Genomic DNA, 22,863 nt, shown 5'->3' with positions numbered 1-22,863 from the left:
AGAGAGTATATGAGAAATCTCTGCCTTCTGTTCAAGTTTACTGTGAATCTATAACTGCTCTAAGAAATGTAGTATATTATTTTAAAAGTAATACAGAGTTCAATAAGCCCTAAAAGAGAGAGCGCATGTTGACTATGATAATTAGTATCCGAGGTTTTAGAGGAATGTTTTTATTGTATTATTATTGTTTTTTAATCCAAGAAGAGTCAAAAGGATGTTTATTTCTCAGTTAATGTATCTTTTCCAGTATAGGGGATACCCCCAAAATGCAAAAATAATAACAAAAAGCAATCTTATTAAAAGACCTTATCAAGAATATGAAAAAAGCAGGAAAAAACATTCACAGATACATTTCTGAACAAAACTTGATCCAGAATAGATAAAAACATCCAACAAGTAAATAATTTGTAAAAATTTGGAGTGGAAGTAATGTTCTATAGCTTAGTTGGTATGCTGCTTAAACACAAATATACATTCGACAAAACAAATCAAACTGTATTCCTAATACACATGCACTTTATATGTAAGCATATCTTAATTTAAAAATTAAGGAAAAAGTAAGTTAATATACATTCCTGTTTATGACTTATTGAATCATTGCCACCAACTCTAAGCAGGTAGCCAATTCTGTATCATTTGCTATTCTTATGTGATTGATAACATTTAAGTTCACTTTGTGGTTTTGAAAAATGTCCAAGGACAAAACCGTTCTATATTTTAGTATCCCTGACACTAATTCCATACCACTCTATAGGTCTCCCTAGTTACACACATTTTAATTCACATGTCCTACATGCTCTTATTTATTACTGCGTTTATTAGAAACCTCTCTGTGCAACCTACATCGTTTTCTTTCGTTTTCCTGGTAGTTTCCCAAGGATGAAGAGGACATTTTTGAAGTTATTAATAAACAATTTAAGGAGAATCCTGCACCACTTTGTAAAAATTCATCTCATTATTTTATAATGATATAAATGCATTTTCTATTAGGCTGTCTTTTCCATAGCAATTAAACACTAATTTCTAATATTTGTCTCTCTTTCTAGAATACAACATTCAAATTAATTTCCCCTTTCAGACTGTTAATGGCTAGTGAAATTAGACTCACTGGACTCAGTAAGACAAACTGGGTAGGCCATACAAACTTTTATGTATGTATGTATGTATGTATGTATGTATTTATTTATTTATTTTTGAGACAGAGTTTTGATCTTGTTGCCCAGGCTGGAGTGCAATGGTGTGAACTTGGCTCACCGCAACTTCCACCTCCGGGTTCAAGCAATTCTCCTGCCTCTTGAGTAGCTGGGATTATAGGCTCCTGCTACGACACCTGGCTAATTTTTATATAATTTTTATATTTTTATATTTTTAGTAGGGACAGGGTTTCACCATATTTGCCAGGCTGGTCACGAACTTCTGACCTCAGGTGATCCACCCAAACTCCTGGGATTACAAGCGTAAGTCACCACGCCCAGCCAGGCCATACAAACTTTAACCTCACTTTCAGACTTTCTTCTGTTTAGATGCAATGCTTGGTTTATATTTCAGAACCAAAGAGCTCTGTAGAGACAGGAAAAACAAAACAAAACGCAATAATAACTTCTACTGTTCAAATGAAGAGAACTAAATTTAGAAGAAGAAATAATAATAAGACATTTCATGAAAGCCCCAAAGAAAGCTCCATCTTTTTGAGTTTTGAAAACAATAAACCCAGTTTTATATATTTAAACGTCTTCCTTATGGAGTAGTGGGAACATTTACGTTGCACTTTATTCATCCATTCATATCAATATGAATTGGAAAATGAAATGTCAAAGTGCTTACATTTTCTAGAAATAAAAACAGCTGAAGTATAGGAAATGTAATCAGACAAAAAAAAAAAAAAAGGTTCACAGCAGGCAGTTGTCTCCACATTAGTATAGTTATCAGATATATTTTTTTTTCCAAAATTTGCACATCTTCATGCAAATCAAATGACACAGGGTAGATTAGTCAAGACTTGCACATCTTCATATTAGTAATTGGACTATTGAGAAGCTGAGATACAATTTTATCTAAATGATTATTTAAATAAAAACCCAGCTGATGTTTTTTTAAGTTTCTCACAAGCTACCAAGCAAGGAAGACTTTTTATGAATAGTCAGTATCTCTGAAACCTGTAATTTTTCCTAGTTACAAATTATCCAACTGGATAACTTGTTCTTAAAAATGCAAAAATCAGCCAAATCCAACTCTTCTGAGGAAAGATTTCACACACTGTCCAAGTGGAAAGAGCAAAGGCAGGCTGCCACTGAGGATTCTTTAGCATGCCTACTCTGTCTAACTTGATTCAGGTAAAAAAAAAATTGAAAAACAAAAATGTCTGTTATCTTAATTGCTTTTGGTATTATGTGCTCTCTCTCTCCCCTGGAGCTATTTCAGTGTGGTCAGAGAAAATCCTGTCAGTTGATAAGTTAACCAGTGGTATCAACTTGAATGCTGACACTTTCCTCATGCATTCCATCCAGCTCTGCATACTCAACAGGAAACGCAGGGAAATGCTGGCACGACCTGACTTACGCTGTCAGAGCCTACCAGTGTGAAGTCCATTGCTACTAATGATCATGCTACGAACTGCCAGCATGACATTATTAACGACACTGTCTGAGATCTGCAAACCTCTGGTGTCTCAATTAGCAAAAGTACACACTGTCGGTTTAACCTGAAGATTAAATATCTAAAACAAAGAAAAATTTAATATGAGGTGCATGACAATTTTCTAAGTGTTCTGAGCATTTGATATTGGTGCCTTGTTTATTTTAGACTATTAAAATTATTCAAATTCCTCAAATCCATGTGAATGATTTACTGAATAGGGACACTGATGATGTAGAATTTGGAATGGTTGGGTGGGGGCTAAGAGATGATCATAAAAAAATGTTTGTATTGAATTGAATACACTTTTATTCTTTTTTGGAAAATGGCTTCAAATAAAAACACTTAGAGTTTATGAAAATTTTCCTCATATTACCTTTTGATCCTTCTTAGTTACATAGTATCATATGTGCACAAATACACACATGTCTGCAATTCCTCACTCAGTAACATTCACTAATGACTTCTGTATTTCAGGCACGGTCCTGGGTTCAGTGATAAGAAACAGATACATAAGGAAAGACTCTTCCATTTAGAAGGTTATAATTGAGTTTTTACTGTTTCCCATAAGCTAGTTGAAATAATTAAATCGTCTCACTGACTCATCTCTTCCACCATTAAGTTATTTTTTGCATATTGAATTGAAATTTCCAATCCAACTAAGTCCCCACCATTTTATAGCATAATGTGATTTTGAATTGATTAGTGACAATTAACATCCAAAAACTCATATTTTGATATTGTATTAAGAATAGTATGATCAGGCCACTGCACTCCAGCCTGGGTGACAGAGCAAGACAGCATCTCTTTAAAAATACAGTACCTACTATTTTTTTAACATTATGTTTAAAGGACTACACTAAAGCATTTGTATATACAATTCATTCATTTATTAACCATTATTGAGCACCTACCACGTGTGAGAACCTAAACTGTACTGAAGATACAAGGGTGAAGAGAAGAGACAAGATCACTTCTTTAAGCTGCATACATTCAGGTTGGGGGATATATATGTGTAAAATAAATTAACAAGTGTCAGATTAGGTAGATATCTATAGTAAAAGCAAAAACATAATGGCAGGGTAGGATCATGTACAATGTCTGAGGAAAATCCTCCATGTTTGCACTCCAAATTAACACAAATGTCATGCATTTACCTCATAGGGTTTCTTCTCCTTCTATACTGCCAAACAAAGGAACCAGGCTTAATTCAATTAAAAAGTAATTAAGTTCATCTACCATGATTAAATGGTTCTGCTGGAAGCAGGTTCAATCTATTGCTAACTTCTCTAATTTTCTGACACAGTGAAATGATAAAGAGAATGAAAAATGATACTCCCCAGTAAGCACTTTTAATGTTAATCAAGACTTTACTCTTTGACTTATTTTATGGCATTTTAACTGTTGAAGCTGAAACCTATGAAAGGCTAATATTTGTTTTGTGATCCTAGTATTTTTCTCTTTTTTTTTCTTTTTTTTTTTTGAGGAGAGAAGGGAATTATAACATTAAAATATAATTTGAGTGAAGAAAGTCTTAAATTGTAATTTTAATTTGACCCTCCAGATCGTTAAAATGACATATTGGCTGTCAGTCTTAGTTCTCAGTATATTATGAGGATTTTTTAAGCTTTCTTAGAATACAGAAGTATTTCATTAGAAAGTGAATTATGAATTACTAAACTAAAATTCTAATTACTGGATAGCTAGCTAGCTGTATGATTGATAGAGAGAAAAAGCAAAGAGAGAGAAAGAGAGGTTTTTACTGAGGAAAAGGATATACAAATGAAAGAACAGTACTTTATACTTAATAACTAGATAATTTCAAGCAGAACAATCTTGGTTCAAATCATAACTCTGCATGTTTTATAAACATTGATGTTCCTCATTTTCCTACTTGTAATTTGAGAATTAAGAAAATTCATAAATTGTGGGGATTCAGTGAAATATATTTTATGTAAAGTACTTGATTCAATGTGTAACACTGAAATGACATTCAATAAACTTTAGCTCTATTATTTATTTATTTTTTATTTATTTTTTATTTTTTGAGACGGAGTCTTGCTCTGTCGCCCAGGCTGGGTGCAGTGGCGCGATCTCTCTTCACTGTAAGCTCCGCCTCCCGGGTTCGCGCCATTCTCCTGCCTCAGCCTCCTGAGTAGCTGGGACCACAGGCGTCCGCCACAGCGCCCGGCTAATTTTTTTTTATTTTTTGTATTTTAGTAGAGACGGGGTTTCACTGTGTTAGCCAGGATGGTCTCGATCTCATGAGCTCGTGATCTGCCCGTCTTGGCCTCCCAAAGTGCTGGGATTACAGGCATGAGCCACCGCGCTCGGCTAGCTCTATTATTATTAAGTATAAAGTATATATTTATGTATAAAAGTGTCTTTAAAACTAAAATGATTATATTAATGTAAGGTATGATAGCATAAACGAATAGTAATAGTGCATCTTTCATGCATTAATTCATTTACACAATTGGCCTTGATTCCCTGGAATTTATAGCCATAATATACATAACAGAGTAAACCTTAATTTCAGATGTAGAAAATCATGAGAGATTATTTTTCTCCTTAATAGTAACTTTAAGAAGCAAATTAATGGCTAGCCATATGTGTAAAATGCAACTGGACTCATATGTGTCACCATATACAAAAATTAACACAAGATGGATTAAAGACTTAAGCATAAAGGTCTAAAATTATAAAAATCCTACAAGAAAACATAGGAAGAACTTTTCCAGACATTTATCTAGGCAAAGAATTTATGATGAAGACCTCAAAACAAATGTAACAACAAAAATAGGTAAGTGGGAATTAGTTAAAACTTAAAATCTTCTGTACTGCAAAAGAAACTATCAGTAGAGCAAACAGGCAATTTACAGAATGGCAGAAAATACCTGCAAATGATCTGTCCAACAAAGGCCTAACATTCAGAATCTATGAAGAACTTGAACAATTCAAAAAGGAAAAACATCCCCGTTAAAAAAAAAAAAAACGGGCAAAGGGTATGAATAGGTGCTTCTCAAAAGAAGACATGCAAGTAACCAACAAATATATTTTAAAATGTTCCATATCTCTATTCATCAGTGAAATGCAAATCAAAACACAAGGAGATACCACTTCACATCAGTCAAAAAGGCTAAAAAGTCAAAAAGCAACGGATGTTGGCACTGAAACAGAGAAAAGGGAATGCTTAACACTGTTGATGGGAATGAAATTAGTTCAACCTGTATGGAAAATAGAATGGAGATTTCTCAAATAAGTAAAAATAGAACTACAAGTTGATCCAGCAGCCCCACAGCTGAGTATCTACATAAAGGAGAAGAAATCATTATAAATAAAAGACACCTATGTTCATATGTTAATCGAAGCACTATTTACAACAGCATAGTCCTGGGACCAACATAGGTGTTCATCAACAGTTAACTGGATAAAGAAAATGTGGTATATATACACTATGGAATGGTATGCAGTCATAAAATGAATAAAATCATGTCCTCTGCAGCAACGTGGTTGGAGCTGGAGACCACTATACTAAGTGAATTAACTAAAACAGAAAGCCAAATATCACATGTTCTCACTTATAAGTGGAAGTGAAACAATGGGCATGCATACACATGAAGACAGAAATAACAGACACCGGAGGCTCCAAAATGGGGGAGGGTGGGAGGGGGGCAAGGGTTGAAAATTTGCCAAATGAGTAAAATGTTCACTGTTTGGGTAATAGGTACACTAGAAGCCCAGTCCCCAACAGTATGGAATATACCCATGTAACAAACATGCACATGTACCCCCTGAACCTAAAATAAAAGAAAAGCTAATTTTTGCTGCAAAATAATGATTTTTAGAATCTTACCAGAGATCTGTGGATACAAAGAAATGTAAATAAACTAAACTTCAGAAAACAATAAGCCTTTTATAGGAGGGAAAATATTCATGGGCTGCTCATATTCCTGGCAAAATTTTGAAAAAGAAATCTGTTAGAGGGGGACATGGCAAAATTAGGCAAACTGTTAAGAAACTTTAAACTACCATATATATAACTGTCATGATAGATTAGAATCCTGAGCAGGCCCATTAATAAAAGTCTGCACCATTTACCAATTCTTTAATTGAGTCTTCAAGTGCAGCAGAGGTGGGTAGCTGGGCCACAGCTGAGGGTTATCAGGAGACTGAAGAGAATAAGAGCTAAGAGTTATCCCTGTGAGGTGAACAGGTCTTTCAAAAATAGAATGTTTCCTCAGGTGGCAGGCACAAAGTAGGCGAGGTAAGTGTAATTTATCAGATGCATTTCCAACTTTCAACAAACAATAACTGATATTGGAGCTGAAGAATCCTTCAAGATATTACATGCCTTCAAAGAGTGTTAGATCAATGCCTTTGAAAGACAGGGGAATGTCTGTAATCCTAGCTACTTGGAATGCTGACGCAGGAGAGTCACTTGAACCCAGGAGGCGGAGGTTGCACTGAGCTGAGATTGTGCCATTCCACTCCAGCCTGGGCAAAAAGAGCGAAACTTAGTCAAAAAAAAAAAAGAAAGAAAGAAAAAGAGGAAGGAAGGAAAGAAGGAAGGAAGGAAGGAAGGAAAGAAGGAAGGAAGGAAGAAAGGAAGGAAGGAAGGGAGGGAGAAAGAGAAAGAAAGAAAGAAGGAAAGAAAGAAGAAAGAAAAAAGAAAGAGAAAGAAAGAAAGAAGAAAGAAAGAAAGAAAGAAAGAAAGAAAGAAAGAAAGAAAGAAAGAAAGAAAGAAAGAGGAAGGAGGGAGGGAGGGAGGATGAAGGAAGGAAAAAGAAAGAAAGAAAAGGAAAGAGAGAGAAAGAAAGAGAATGAAAGAAAAAGAGAGAAAGGAAGGAAGGCGAAAGAAGAAAAAGAAAGAAAAAAGAAAGAAAGAGAAAGAAAAGAAATAAAGAAAAAGAAAAGAAAGGAAGGAAGGAAGAAGGAGGAGGAGAAGAAGAACAAGAACAAGAATAATAAGAAGGAGGAAGAGGCGGAGGGAAGGAAGGAAGGAAAAGAAAAAGAGAGAAAGAAAGAAGAAAGAAAGAAAAAGAAAGAAAGAAAGAAAGAAAGAAGAAGGAAGGAAGGAAGCAAGCAGAGGAGGGCATAGGAGGAAAAACAGGGCTAAAATATATTCCCTTAGATTAAAACAACCGCCCCTCACTCCCCCCCCTCCAAAAAAAAGCAGGAACAAGAGAGCAAAGACCACTTTCCAGTGACCAAAAACCCTGGTGTCTGGGCTGTAAAGCAGACAGAAATCTCCTACAATTCTGGAAGTAGGCATCTGAGCTGTGAAAAAGGGCAGATGTCTAGGATTTTACATGCGTTTGGTTTCTTGGCTCTACAAAACAAAACAAAACAAAACAAAACAAAACAAAACAAAACAAAACAAAACACCTGATCCTGCCTCCCAAACATATAAAGGCGGTAGTAAACTGAATCAAAATAAAGCTGCAGCAAAGTTCAGACCCTGTTCATATGCATAGCAGATTGATATAGATTTCACTTTAGATGCCCAGCAGAAGACAAGGTACACCTTTTATACATAAGTTCTAGCACAAACGTGAAGATAATATGACACAAGAGAAAAAAGTGGCAATCAATCTAGAGAGAAGTGAATAGAAGCAGGATGAGAAACTACCCAAATATTAAAATTGTATGAACAAATATGTAATAGCTATATAGTGGCTATGACAGAAGGCTAAAGATATAGTGAAAGGGTAGACAGCTTGCTGCAAAATGTTAAATTTCAGCAAAGACAAGGAAACTATAAGACAGAAACAAATAAAACTCCCGATATTTTCTTCAAAAAGTGACTCTCCTTGTTTTATCCATTCCGATAATCCTCAATGTTGAATGTAGCCTTCCAAAAATTATTACTAGATTTTCAGAAGAAAATATTTTTTTAAATTTATTTATTTTATTTTATTTTATTTATTTTTTTTTTTTTTGAGACGGAGTCTCGCTGTGTCTCCCAGGCTGAAGTGCAGTGGCGTGATCTCGGCTTACTGCAAGCTCCGCCTCCCGGGTTCACGCCATTCTCCCGCCTCAGCCTCCCAAGTAGCTGAGACTACAGGCGCCCGCCACCACGCCCGGCTAGTTTTTTGTATTTTTAGTAGAGACGGGGTTTCACCATGTTAGCCAGGATAGTCTCGATCTCCTGACCTCGTGATCCACCCGCCTCGGCCTCCCAAAGTGCTGGGATTACAGGTTTGAGCCACCGCGCCCGGCCTGAAAATATTTTAACTTCTACGTATGTTAACCTTATTTTATTATTTTAAAATTTCTATTTTAAGTGTTATATAATATGAATACTCAGGTAGAAATGTACATTTATATAACTTTAAATATAATAGTAAATATTTGTTAAATTTAAAAAATTTACAATAATGACCACTATAGGTAATGTGGAAATAAATACATAATTTTTTTCTCTCAGAGAAAGTAACTATAAGCTCTTATACTACAAGTAGTGATGAGAAACTGCACAGGGAATAAAAATAAAATGCACAGGGAATAAAAATATTTCAAAAGAATACTTTTCCAAAATATGTGCATTATTATTCTGCATTATTTTAACCTAAATAATATGTTATGTATATATTATATATAAATATAAATGTATTATATATAAATAATATTTTAATATATAATATAAAAAATAAATATAATATATAATAATTGATAAATATATATACACACCCCATCTCATTTATACTGAGATTTATTTATTATTATTTACATACATATATGCACACACACCCACATATGCACATATAATTTAAAACAATAATCTATCCACACTGATTTCAAGATACAAAATCTTTCACTATAATAAACAACTCTGAGAGGTATGGGACCACTATGCAGCCATCTCAGCAAATTTTACTGCTGCTTGGCAACTTGTAGAGAAAGCCAGTTATTTTAGCTGAAGTCATCTCTTGGTTTCCAAGTCTATTTCACCCATCTGTTGGCCAAAAATGTCTAATACATTAAAGTAGCCAAGAAATCATTTCCAGCTCATAAGACTCATTTACTCCCATAACTAATGAGGATTCATTTACTCCCATAACTGATATGGTTCATGGAAACAAAATGTTAACATTTAGATTTAATAAACTATCATCATCAAAAGTCATAATCATTTCAGGAGAGCAAAATAATATCTTATCAGACACATACAAAACAATTATAAAAAATCAGTGATTTGGAAAATACCACAGTAGTTTTACCATATGCTCCAGATTTCTAGTTATAATTTTGATAGTTTTTCCTTGGCTTTTTAATATCTTACAAACATATTATTTCTGGACTTGTTGCCTGTCTGGATTCCAAGTCAGTGTCTTCTAGGCCTGGATGAATATCTATGTCGTCTGAGAAGCTTTAAAAACAATACAGTTTCACAGGGTCCGGCTCCAGAAATTACGTTTTAATCGACCTGTTTCAGGGTACAAGAAACCAAAATTTCAATAGCTTTTTATACAATTACATTTTGTGTAATATTTTTTCCAACAGGTAGATCGATCATAAATCCATTGACTAAATATTATCTTGGATTAATTTGTTATTTCTAAAATTGAAGGAATTACTAGGTGTTATTGAGATTTTTTTATTGGAAGAAAGCAGTTTAAACTATTTTAGGATGACTTAGTGGCAGTCTAACCTGGCTTCACTTGTATTGAGGATATGTCTCTGTAATTGGTGCATCAATAGTGTCGACACCAGTATTCTCTTTCCTGCTTAATAACTGACGCTAAACTCTTCTTAGAGTCTTAGAACCGATATTTACTTAAGGACAACAAGATTCAAGGTAAGTAAATTTTGCTCAGTTATAATGACCTGTAATTTAAAATATTAAAGAGGAGGACTCTCTGGTTACAATCCTGAATTCTAACACCCAACTCTTCTAAATACGTAATTATTTTTGTCCCAATTATGAGAAGCCAGAGATCTGAAGAAGAGAAAAGATGTTAAGTTGCCTGCCTCTGTAATAAGAATTAGATTTAGAAGTTATACCTAGGGGTTTCTTGCTGACCTGATGTAACTCTTTGCCACCTTATAAAGAGAGTGGAAGAAAACTGAAATTACTCTTATTTAGCCTAGAAAAAAACCCATACATTTCTCCCTCATTCCAGAATGTGTTTTGAATGTTTTTAGGGGACTCATTTACACACTGAACATCAATATCTACCTCTCAGAAGAATACACACTCCTGCTACAGCAGAGAGCTATTTACACCAAATATCAGGAGCTTTACTGTATCATTATTGAGCTGAGAAACACACTAGTCTGCTTCTACTGTACACACGAGCTGCCTTACTCAGCTGAGGCAGCCACAATAAGGAGAAAGATATAACCTAGAGACAGAACTTTGGATTGAGCTTAAATTTACAAGGTCAGTCACCAGAGTAAATTAGAGATATCTGAAAGCAAAACTTTAATTTCAGTGTTAAAACTACACACATGCAAGTCACTGAAAGGGATAGAAAGATAGTAAATACACACATGAAAATGTTCAGCACCCAAAAAGTGCAAACAAAGACCATAATGGGATCTCACTACACACCTTTCAGAATTTTAAAAAAAATTATTATTATCATAACACTAGATAGTAGGGAGGAATTAGAGAAACTGGATCACTCATACATTGCTGTTGGTGATAGAGTCAGGAGACAGCCAAGGGTCCCTGGTGAAACCCTGTCTTCAAGCCTAAAAGGGAATGAGTGCTGAAAAAACGAACTCCTGGTCCCAGATAAAACATGTGACCCAGAGAGACAACTGCCCCGGTAGCCCAGACTTTCCCAACTGATTCTTTTGAATAATGCCCACATGCGCACTGGGGGAATAGGGTGGAGCCACGAGAAGTTCGCGCCCTGTTCAGGGAGAGGAAGGCTGGCATCTTCAATTCCTGTATTGTGGCATAGAATCAACCTGTGAGGTTGGGGCCTGTTAGCGGTACTGCCTCTCGCTTTACTGAGAGTTTTTTTTTTTTTTTCCTTTTTGCCCAACAAATCCCACTCTACTCACGCTTCAATGTGTCCGTGAGCCTTCTTTCCTGGTGGCATGAGAAAAACCTGGGTTTAGCTAAACTAAGGAGCAAAATTCCACAACAGTGGGAATGCAAAATACTCCCCTGTGGCAGTCTGTCAGTTTTGTATGTAACTAACTGCAATTCTGACATAATCCAGTTATTGCATTTTTTAAAAAAATTTTCAACTTTCATTTTAGATTCAGGGAGTGCATGTACAGGTTTGTCACATGGCTATATTGTGTGATTCTGAGGTTTGGGTATGAATGACATCACCCAGGTAGTGAGCTCAGTACCCAATCGTTTTTCGTTTTCCACCCTTGCCACTCTCCCTCCTCTTTCCTCTAGTAGCCACATGTGTCTGTATTGCCTTATTTATGTCCATGACTATCCAATATTAGTTCCCACTTGTAAGTGAGAATATGTCCTATGTAGTTTTCTGTTCAGCATTAATTCACTCAGACTAATGGCTTCCAGCTATATCTGTGTTGCAGCAAAGGACAAGATTTCATTCTTTTTTGTGACTGTGTAGTATTATGCGGTGCACATGTACCACATTTTTTAATACAATCCACCATTGATAGGCACCTAGGATGATTTCATATTTTTGCAGTTGTGAATAGTGCTGTGGTAAACATATGAGTGAATGTGTCTTTTTTGTAAAACAGTTTATTTTCTTTGGGATATATACCCAGTAATGGGATTGCTGGGTAGACCAGTAGTTCTAACTTCTTTGAGAAATCACCACACTTTCCACAGCAGCTGAACTAATTTGCATTTCCACCGACAGTGTTAAGCATTCTCTTTTCCCTGTAGCCTTGCCAACATCTGTTGTTTTCTCACTTTTTAGTAATAGCCGTTCTGACTGGTTTGAGATGGTATCTCACTGTGGCTTTGCTTTGCACTTACCTGATGATTAGTGATTTGGAGCATTTTTTTTATATATCTGTTGGTAACTTGTATGTCTTCTTTTCAGAAATGTCTGTTCATGTCCTTTGCCCATTTTTTAATGGGGGCTATTTTTTTTTTTCTTTTTCAATTGTTTAAGTTCATTACAGATTCTGAATATTAGGCTTTTGTTGTATACATAGCTTGTAAATATTTTCTCCCATTCTGTAGATTGTCTGTTTACTCTGTTGATAGTTTCTTTTGCTGTACAGAAGCTCTTTAGTTCAGTTAGGTCCCTCATGTGGTTTGGTTGTGTCCCTACCCAAATCTCACCTTGAATTGTAGTTCCCATAATCCCCACATGTAGTGGAAAGGAACTGGTGAGAGGTAATTGTATCATGGGGGTAGTTACCCTCATGCTGCTGTTCTCATGATAGTGAGTGATTTTTCATAAGATCTGATGATTTTATAAAGGGCTTTTTCCTCTTTGCTTGGCACTTCTCCCTCCTCCCAACATGTGAGGAAGCAAACGTGTTTGCTTCCCCTTTCACCATGATTGTAAGTTTCCTTAGGCCTTCCCAGCCATGCAGAACTGTGAGTCAATTAAAACTCCTTCCTTTATAAATTACCCAGTCTTGGGTAGTTTTTTATAACAGCATGAGAATGAGCTAATACAGTCTCACTTGTCAATTTTTGTTTTTATCACAATTGCTTTTGAGTTTTACTCATAAATTCTTTCCCATTGCTGATGTCCAGAATGGTGTTTCCTAAGTTTTCTTCTATTATTCTTATAGTTTTACATGTTACATTAAATTTTTAATCCAACTTGAGTTAATTTTTGTATATGGTGCAAGATAAGGGCCCAGTTTCATTCCTCTGCATATGGCTAGCCAGGTATCCCAGCACCATTTATTGAATTGTGTGTCCTTTCGTCATTGCTTATTTTTATTGACTTTGTCAAAGATCAGATGGCTTTAGGTGTGGGGCCTTATTTTGGGGTTCTGTATTCTGTTCCCTTGGTCTATGTGTCTGTTTTTGTACCAGCACCATATGGTTTTGGTTGCTGTAGCCTTATAGTATAGGTTGAATTCAGGCAATGTGATGCCTCTAGCTTTGAGCTTTTTGCTTAAGATTGCTTTGGTTTGGGGGCTTTTTGGGGGTTCCATATAAATGTTTGAATATTTATTTTTCTAATTTTGTGAGAAAATGTTGGTGGTTTGATAGGAATAACACTGAATCTGTAGATTGCTTTGGGCAGCAAGGACATTTGAATGATATTGATTCTTCCAGCCTAAGAGTATGGAAGTATTTTCCATTTATTTCTGTCATTTATAATTTCTTTCAGCAGTGTCCTGTAATTCTCTTTTTAGAGATCTAACCTCCACGGTTAGATATATCCTAGGTATTTTAATTTTTTTGGCTATTGTAAATGAGATTGCCCTCTAAATTTGGCTGTCAACTTGGATGTTATTGGTATACAGGAATTTCACTGATTTTTAAACATTGATTTTGTATCCTGAAAGTTAACCAAAGTCATTTATCAACTCCAAAAGCCTTTTGGGGAAGTATTTTGGGTTTTCTAGGTATAGAACCATATTGTCAGAGAAGAGAGAGAATTTGTCCTTTTCTTTTCCTATTTGGATGTCTTTTATTTTGTTCTCTTGCCCGATTGTACTGAGTAGGACTTTCTGTGTTTTTATTAGGCATTTAGCCTATAGAAATGGAAATTTATGTTCATGTAAAAAATATATATATATTGAAATATGTAGCAGTTTGGTTTTACTAGCCAAAAACTGGAAACAACTCAACTATCCATCAACAAATGAATTATTATACAAACTGATGAATTGTTTTTTATTACTATTATTATTTTTATTATACTTTAAGTTCTAGGGTAAATGTGCACAATGTGCAGGTTTGTTACATATGTATGCATGTACCATGTTGGTGTGCTGCAACCATTAACTCATCATTTACATAAGATATATCTCCTAATGCTGTCCCTCCCCCCTCCCCTCACCCCTCAACAGGCCCCAGTGTATGATATTCCCCCATCCTGTGTCCAAGTCCTCTCATTGTTCAATTCCCACCTATGAGTGAGAACATGTGGTGTTTGGTTTTCTGTTCTTGCAATAGTTTGCTGAGAATGATGGTTTCCAGCTTCATCCATGTTCCTACAAAGGACATGAACTCATCCTTTTCTATGGCTGTATAGTATTCCGTGGTGTATCTGTGCCACATTTTCTTTCTTTTTTTTAAAAATTTTCTTTTTCTTTTTCATTATACTTTAAGTTCTAGGGTACATGTGCACAATGTGCAGGTTTGTTACATATGTATACATGTGCCATGTTGGTGTGCTGCACCCATTAACTCATCATTAACATTAGGTATATCTCCTAATGCTATCCCTCCCCCCTCTACTCACCCCACAACAGGCCCTGATGTGTGATGTTCCCCTTCCTGTGTCCAAGTGTTCTCATTGTTCAATTCCCACCTATGAGTGAGGACATGTGGTGTTTGGTTTTCTGTTCTTGCGATAGTTTACTGAGAATGATGGCTTCCAGTTACATCCATGTACCTACAAAGGACATAAACTCATCCTTTTTTATGGCTGCATGGTATTCCATGGTGTATATGTGCCACATTTTCTTAATCCAATCTGTCATTGATGGACATTTGGGTTGATTCCAAATCTTTGCTATTGTGAATAGTGCCTCAGTAAACATACGTGTGCATGTGTCTTTATAGCAGCATGATTTATAATCCTTTAGGTGTATACCCAGTAAATGGATGGCTGGGTCAAATGGTATTTCTAGTTCTAGATCCTTGAGGAATTGCCACACTGTCTTCCACAATGGTTGAACTAGTTTACAGTCCCACCAGCAGTGTAAAAGTGTTCCTATTTCTCCACATCCTCTCCAGCACCTGTTGTATCCTGACATTTTAGTGATTGCCATTCTAACTGGTGTGAGATGATATCTCATTGTGGTTTTGATTTGCATTTCTCTGATGGCCAGTGATGATGAGCATTTTTTCATATGTCTGTTGGACAAACAGATGAATTGCTATACATGCATCCATACATGGGATAATATACAGCAATAAAAAAGAACAACTAGGGGTATATGAAACAACTTTGATGAATCCTCAGGGAATTTATTTAAGTCAGAAAAGCCAATCTCAAACTATTACTATTTTATTCCTTTTAGATAGCATTTTTAGTGACAACATTTAGAAATGAAGAACAGATTATTGTTATCAAGGGTTAAAGATAAGAGGGATGTAGGAGTGAGACTGATGTGGTTATAACATGGAAACACAAAAGTTGCCTATGTTGATGGACTTGTTAAATATCTTGACTGTGGTGATGGATACAAAAAACTACATATGTGAAAGAATTGTCTAGAACTGAAAATACAGATACATCCCACAAAATAAGCACAAGTTAAATAAGGGGAATCTACACTAAATTAGCTGATTATATAGTATCAATATTAATGGATGTGACATTAGACTATAGTTTGGCAAAAATTTTGATATCAGAAGAAAATTAATAATGTTTACACAGGACTATTAATGCATGTGAATCTATAATTTTCTCAAAAAAATTAAAATAATAATGAAATTAATAATCAAACTGTATTTACCAGATATAAAAGATAGGCATTCTTAGATTTTAATGGCTACTTAGATTTAATGGTTACATTCTTAGATTTTAATGGCTACTTAGATTTTAGTGGCTACATTCTTAGATTTTAATGGCTACTAAGTACCCAGAAAATTCATCAAAATTAATCCACACTATAGTTTATCAATGAAAAATTTCAAAATTAAGTGCAAAGAAAGGCATAATCAATATACCATTTCATACATATGAATGTGAATCAGAATGAGATTACAATGATAGCACTAAATCCTAGTACATGAAGAAACATGTCTTTCATATTCTGTGGGAAGAATATTTCCCACTTAGATCTCTTTATCCCCCAAACTTCTTTTATATGCTTGAAGAGGAAGGCATATATAGGTATTTTCATATACAATGTTTCAGAAACTTTTCTACACAATGAACTTCTCTCAGAAATATATTGGAGGAGATTTTCCACTACAATAAAGAAATAAATGAGAATATAAAAGTTATAGGCATCAAGAAACGAGCAATTCAAATGGATGACAGACAAAAAGAATTCTCACAATGACATCGAAAAAATATACCTATATAAAAATTCTGTATCACACTAAAAAAAGCAACAAGGTAAAACTAAACTGTTCAGAGGGCCTGAGAAAGATTTATTAAAAAAATAAAATCAACGGATTATCTAATGTATCAGCATATATTATGAAGAAGCTTTATGAAACTCAGAGTCATAGGTTGAATTTGAAATACGAACATAGAAAGCTAAGTAAATGGAAATAAGAGACTATTGTTAGCAAAAAAAAATACGTTGTGAAGAAAATGAAAAGCAATAATAGAATACTGCATGGACAGCTCAGAATTTTTTTCTGTGGTGATCATATGATAAGTCTGTATAGTGGCTATACTTACAGTGATATTGGGAGGATTTGTGCTGAAAATATGTGTAGAGACAGTGTGAGATGCTAAATGTTAATCTTCCATAAGTGAAAAAAATTAATATATCATATCTATATGTTAAAGGTTGAAAATTGCAAACACTGAAGATATGAAGGGATATTAAAATAGTCAGCTAAAGGAATTGAATATGATTGCCTCTGGGGAAAAAATGATAGAGGAAAGAAATGTAGAATTGTGCAACTTTTAGGAAATCTCATGACAATACTTGAAATCTTAAATCATATGCATTATTAACTTTAATTGAGATTAAAACTAAGCTTATTTTAAGTTTAAAGTTTACTTAATATAAATATTTGTTTATATGTACACACACATTCTTTTATCTAAAAATGTTTACTTATACTAAATGTGCACTGTTTATATGTGCACACACACTTGTAGATGCCAATGCATATATATGCACATAAACACATTAACATATAAATACATCTATAAAATTTAAATTCATTCTAAGAAGATTTTAAATTCACTTAAGAATAATGTGTCTTACATAAAGCTATATCAATTTCACATTTTGGTGTAACTTTGAGAACATAATACTAAAAATGTTTACTGTCTTGTAAAAGGAAACACACTTTCAAAGCTACTGAAACTCCAGTTAATAGGATGTTTATTACTACAGATAATATAACAGAATTCAATGACAGTAATTTCACCCTAAATGGATGGGAATTTGATACAAGGAAAATGGAGTTACATAAAAATAAGTCATTGAAAAACATTGAAGCGAATATACCTCAGGAGAAAATGTTATGAAAAACCTGCCTTCCTCATTTCACAATTAGTAGAATTATAGATGACACTGAGAAGTGTCACATGTTGAAATTGTGCCCTGAAATGTTCATTATAAAAGTCAGGGTTTATTTGCAATATTTTGATTTGATGTCTTCATAGAAACTCCACTTAGGATATTGGTAGAGAAAAATATCTAATTTACACGTAGTAACTTTATATTTTAACTTCAAATTTAAATTTCACATAGGTTCATTAAATTAAATATATGCATATATAACTTAAACTGCTAAAGTTAAGGGCTTTCATTAGGTAGCATTATTTTCATAACTTGTAACTTCCAAAATTAGTGTTTGCTTTTCTGATAATACTTATAAAAGATACCACCTAAAGTGCATAGACATGTCTAATTTATAATATAAACAGTATAATCAACAGGAACACTTAGAAGATTTCCGTCTCTACTAACAACAGCTGGACTTTTCCATAAATAACTAAAAATAATTGGAAAAGAACTACAAGTAAATGCTGCAGACATTGTTCAAAATATGTAAGACGAAATAAGTGACATAGTGACAGAAACACTATGATTTCTCAGAATTTCTTCCCAGAGAGAATTTCTTGCAAGCAGCAAGGAAGGCCACTATAAATAAAACCTGGCAGTCTCACTGGGTTGAGAAAATTTAGGTCAATGTTAGAGGTGACCAAAGTAACTACACTTCTCAGGGCAGAGTAAAAAGATGTTAGAGAAATAGCTGCAACAGCTTCTACTGAACTTCCTTTGGTCTGTTACTTCATAATAAAGGACACATAAGGTAAAATTTTATAAGACAAAGCAAAAAGTACCTGAGAAATTATAAACTTGGACATTCACAGAATCTGTACAGTGCTGGAAGAAATTTGAGTTACAATCAATCAGAGTAGAGGTACGTTGATGAACATGACGGTATTCAATAAAGAACTCAGTAGTGCAATACTAGTAGAAGAATCTAGGACAAAAGCAAAAGCTAATTTATACCTATCTTAGCAAAGCTAAAAATAAGTCTCAAAAGAATTAAGCTGACCCACAAATAGTTTGACTGCCCACCCAAAGTTTAACACTCTTAAAAGGAAGTTTACTAAATCTAAATACCCAATAATGTAACATTAACAGCATACAATTATATTAATAAGCATATAAGTTAAAGCAAGTGTTTATTAATTATTCACTAATGCAATTAGTAAGCATGCAAAAAATCAGGAAAAAGTGAACCATAGAAAGGAGAAATGAAAACAGAAATACTCAGTAATAATGGAAATGTAAGAATTGGTAGACAAGTAATTTTAAAAAGTAATTATAAATACTCTCAGATTAAAGAAAAATAGAATCATAATTAATAGAAAAATGAAGAACTATCAAAGAAACAAAATTCTAAAGAAGAAAAATGTCAATATCTAAATTAAAAATGCATAGAATGGGCTTCAAATCAATTATGTTCCAGAAAATAAGATCAGTGGTCAAGATAAGAACATTTTCTAACTAAAAATTGAAACTATCTAAACTGAAGGACCCAGGGAAAACTACGTCAAGAAAAATGAGGAAAAGATCCTTAATGAATGCTGAAATAATATAGAGTGGTTTAAAATATGTAGAACTGAAGACATAATGACTAACAGTTTTCCAAAATTTTGAACACTATAATCCCAAAGATTAAAGAGACTGACTGAATTAAGACCAGATACACAGAGAGAAAATCACATCAAAACACCTTGCTGAAAAGCAGTTATAAGAAACACTCTTGAAGTAAACAAGAGTGAAAGACACATTAGAAAGAAAGATCACAAATTTCTAATCAGAAAAATTCAAAGCTGAAGAAAATGGAATGGCATCTTTAAAGTGATGAAATAAAAAATTGAACAATAACCTGTGTCTGGCAAATATATATACTGTAAGTGAAAGAATCTCCATGGAATAAATGTTAAATGAAGTGCTTTTAAAGAAAAACATGCCGTAAACAAAATTGGATCTTCAAAAAGGAATTGAATACACCAGAATGGGTAAATATGTGGAGAAATATAACATACTTTGCATGTTTATTTAAACTTGACTGACTAAAGCAAAAACAAATTTAAAAATGATTATAAATATAGTCTTGGTTTTTAAATAAATACAGAAGTATAATACATGGTAACAGCACAAAACAAGACACAAATGGAAATAAACTTACATAAGTTTCTTACATTATGTTTGAAGTGGTATAATATTGCTAGACTATAGATTGTGATTTTTTCTAATAAAGATTTACAGATAATGAGCCAGTAGTGAAAAAATATGAAAATCTAAGTAGTAAAATGTTCAATTAATTTTCTGATCAAAAAACAAATCAAAGAAAAAATCACACAAAGGAAAGATAACAGATAAAAGAAATACAGAACATATTGCACATACAGAAAACGAATAGCAAAAAGGTAGACTTAAATGTACCACAATGATTATGTAAACACGTGTGTGTATGCATATCAAAAAATAATACATGAAATAAAAGTTGAGCCATTCTTTCAGAACATATAGTAAGATGTAGAAAATGTGAAAAAACCTGCCTTTGGGCCAGGCCTTATAGATAATATTACCTCGTTAAGGTAATATTAAGAAGACTCTACCTGTCTTCTAGCTAGGGTCTACTTAACAAATTGAAATGAGAATGTGTTAAATAGTATCAAACTTTTAAAAATTTATGTATTGCAAAAAGAGGACTGAAAATTGCCTGGCTGAAATGTCAATAAAAGAGATTTGCAAACCAGATTTTCACCTTCTCAAATTTATTTTTGAATAATGTATTTCTAACAATATTGATAAAATATTATTGAATAACCAGGATTTGTTACACTTTTTTTATTTGTGAAATTTTTCTTTAAACTACTATACAGCAAATGTTTTCTTTCGCTAATGTAATTTTTATACTGTTCTAGAACTAAGTATCTCTGGGTTCTAGTCCAATTCTTCAGCTAAATTATTACATATCCTTAAGCAAGACAATTCAAGTCTCTGGGTCATCATTTTTATCATCTCTAACATAAGATGATATAGGCTATGTTACAGTTGATAATAGATTTTATTTTGATTGCTTCATAAATGCCAGGCTAATAAGATATTTTCATATATCATCTCTATTGAATTCCTGATGCAACATTATTACAAGAAAAATAAACTCCTTTTATTAAAGACAATAAAATTGAGTCTCAGCGTATTTAACTAGTTTGATCAATAGTAGCATTCATATCCAGGTCTATATTGGTCACTATGCCATTCTGCCTTCATGTAGTTCTAATAAAACAACTAAATTCCCCAACTCCCACCCCCAGAATTTTTTTAGTTTTCAACATACTCTCTGCTCCACTTTCCCTTTAAATAGTCTGCAGTGTCTGTTGTTCCCATGTTTATGTACATGTGTGCTCAGTGTTTATCTACCAATTATAATTGAGAACATGCTGTATTTGGTTTTCTGTTCTTGCATTAATTCACTTAGAATAATGGCCTCCAGCTGCATCCTGATGCTAAAAAGGCATACTTTCATTGTTTTTATGGCTGAATAGTATTCCATGCTGTACATGAACCACATTTTCTTTCGCAATCTACCACTGATTGGCACTTAGTTTGAATACATGTTTTGATATTATAAATAGTGCAGCAATGAACATAACAGTGTATGTGTCTTTTTGGTAAATAATTTATTTTCCTTTGGGTATAAACCCAGTAATGAGATTGATGGATCTAATGGTACTTCTGCTTTAAGTTCTTGAGAAATCTCCAAACTGCTTTCCACAGTGGGTAGATTATTTACAATTCCACCAACAGAATATAAGCATTATCCTTTCTCTGAAGCCTCACCAGCATAGTTGTTTTCTGACTTTTTGATAATAGCCATTCTGACTGGCGTGAGATGGTATCTCCTTGTGGTTTTGCTTTGCATTTCTGATGATTAGTGATGTGGAACATCTTTTAATGTTTGTTTTATGTATCTGTATATGTATCTGTCTTTTTCTAAGAAGTCTCTGTTTCTATCCTTTGCCCATTTTTAATGGGGTTATTTGTTTTTTGCCTGTTGATTTAACTACCTTATAGATTCTCTATATTGGACCTTTGTCAGATGCAGAGCTTGCAAATATTTTCTCCAATACTGTAGTTATTTTCTCCAATACTGTAGTTTGTCTGTTTACTCCGTTGATAGTGTTTTTTTTTTTTTTTTTTTTTGAGACGGAGTCTCGCTCTGTCTCCCAGGCTGGAGTGCAGCGGCGTGATCTCGTCTCACTGCAAGCTCCTCCTCCCTGGTTCAGGCCATTCTCCTGCCTCAGCCTCCGGAGTAGCTGGGACTACAGGCGCCCGCCACCGCGCCCAGCTAAATTTTTTGTATTTTTTAGTAGAGATGGGGTTTCACAGCGTTAGCCAGGATGGTTTCAATCTCCTGACCTGGTGATCCACCCGCCTTGGACTCCCAAAGTGCTAGGATTACAGGGGTGAGCCACTGCGACCGGCCGATAGTTTTGTTGTTGTGGTGGTGGTGGTGCAGATTTTTCGTTTAATTAGGACCCTTTCATTAATTTTCGTTTTTGTTGGAATTGCTTTTGGGGACTTAGCCAGAAATTATTCTCAAAGGCCAATGTTGAGATGGTTATTTCTTATGATTTCTTGTAGGGTTTTGGTGATTGGAGGTCATACATTTAAATCCTTAGTCTATCTTGAGTTGATTTTTGTTTATGTTGTAAGAGAAGGGTCCAGCTTCAATCCTCTACATATGGCTAGCCAGTTATCCCAGCATCATTTATTGAATAAAAGTCTTTCTCCAGTGCCGGTTTTGTCACCTTTGTCAAAGTTCAGATGGCTTTATGTGTAGGGCCTTATTTCTGGTTCTGTATTATGTTCCGTTGGTTTTGTATCTGTTTTTGTGCCAGTACCTGCTGAGTTGGTTACTGTACACTTGTAATACAGTTTGAAGTGGGGTAGTGTGATCTCTATGAC

Source organism: Theropithecus gelada, chromosome 9, assembly GCF_003255815.1.
Source record: "Theropithecus gelada isolate Dixy chromosome 9, Tgel_1.0, whole genome shotgun sequence".
NCBI lineage: Eukaryota > Metazoa > Chordata > Mammalia > Primates > Cercopithecidae > Theropithecus > Theropithecus gelada.
Note: the sequence above shows the minus strand (reverse complement) of the source record.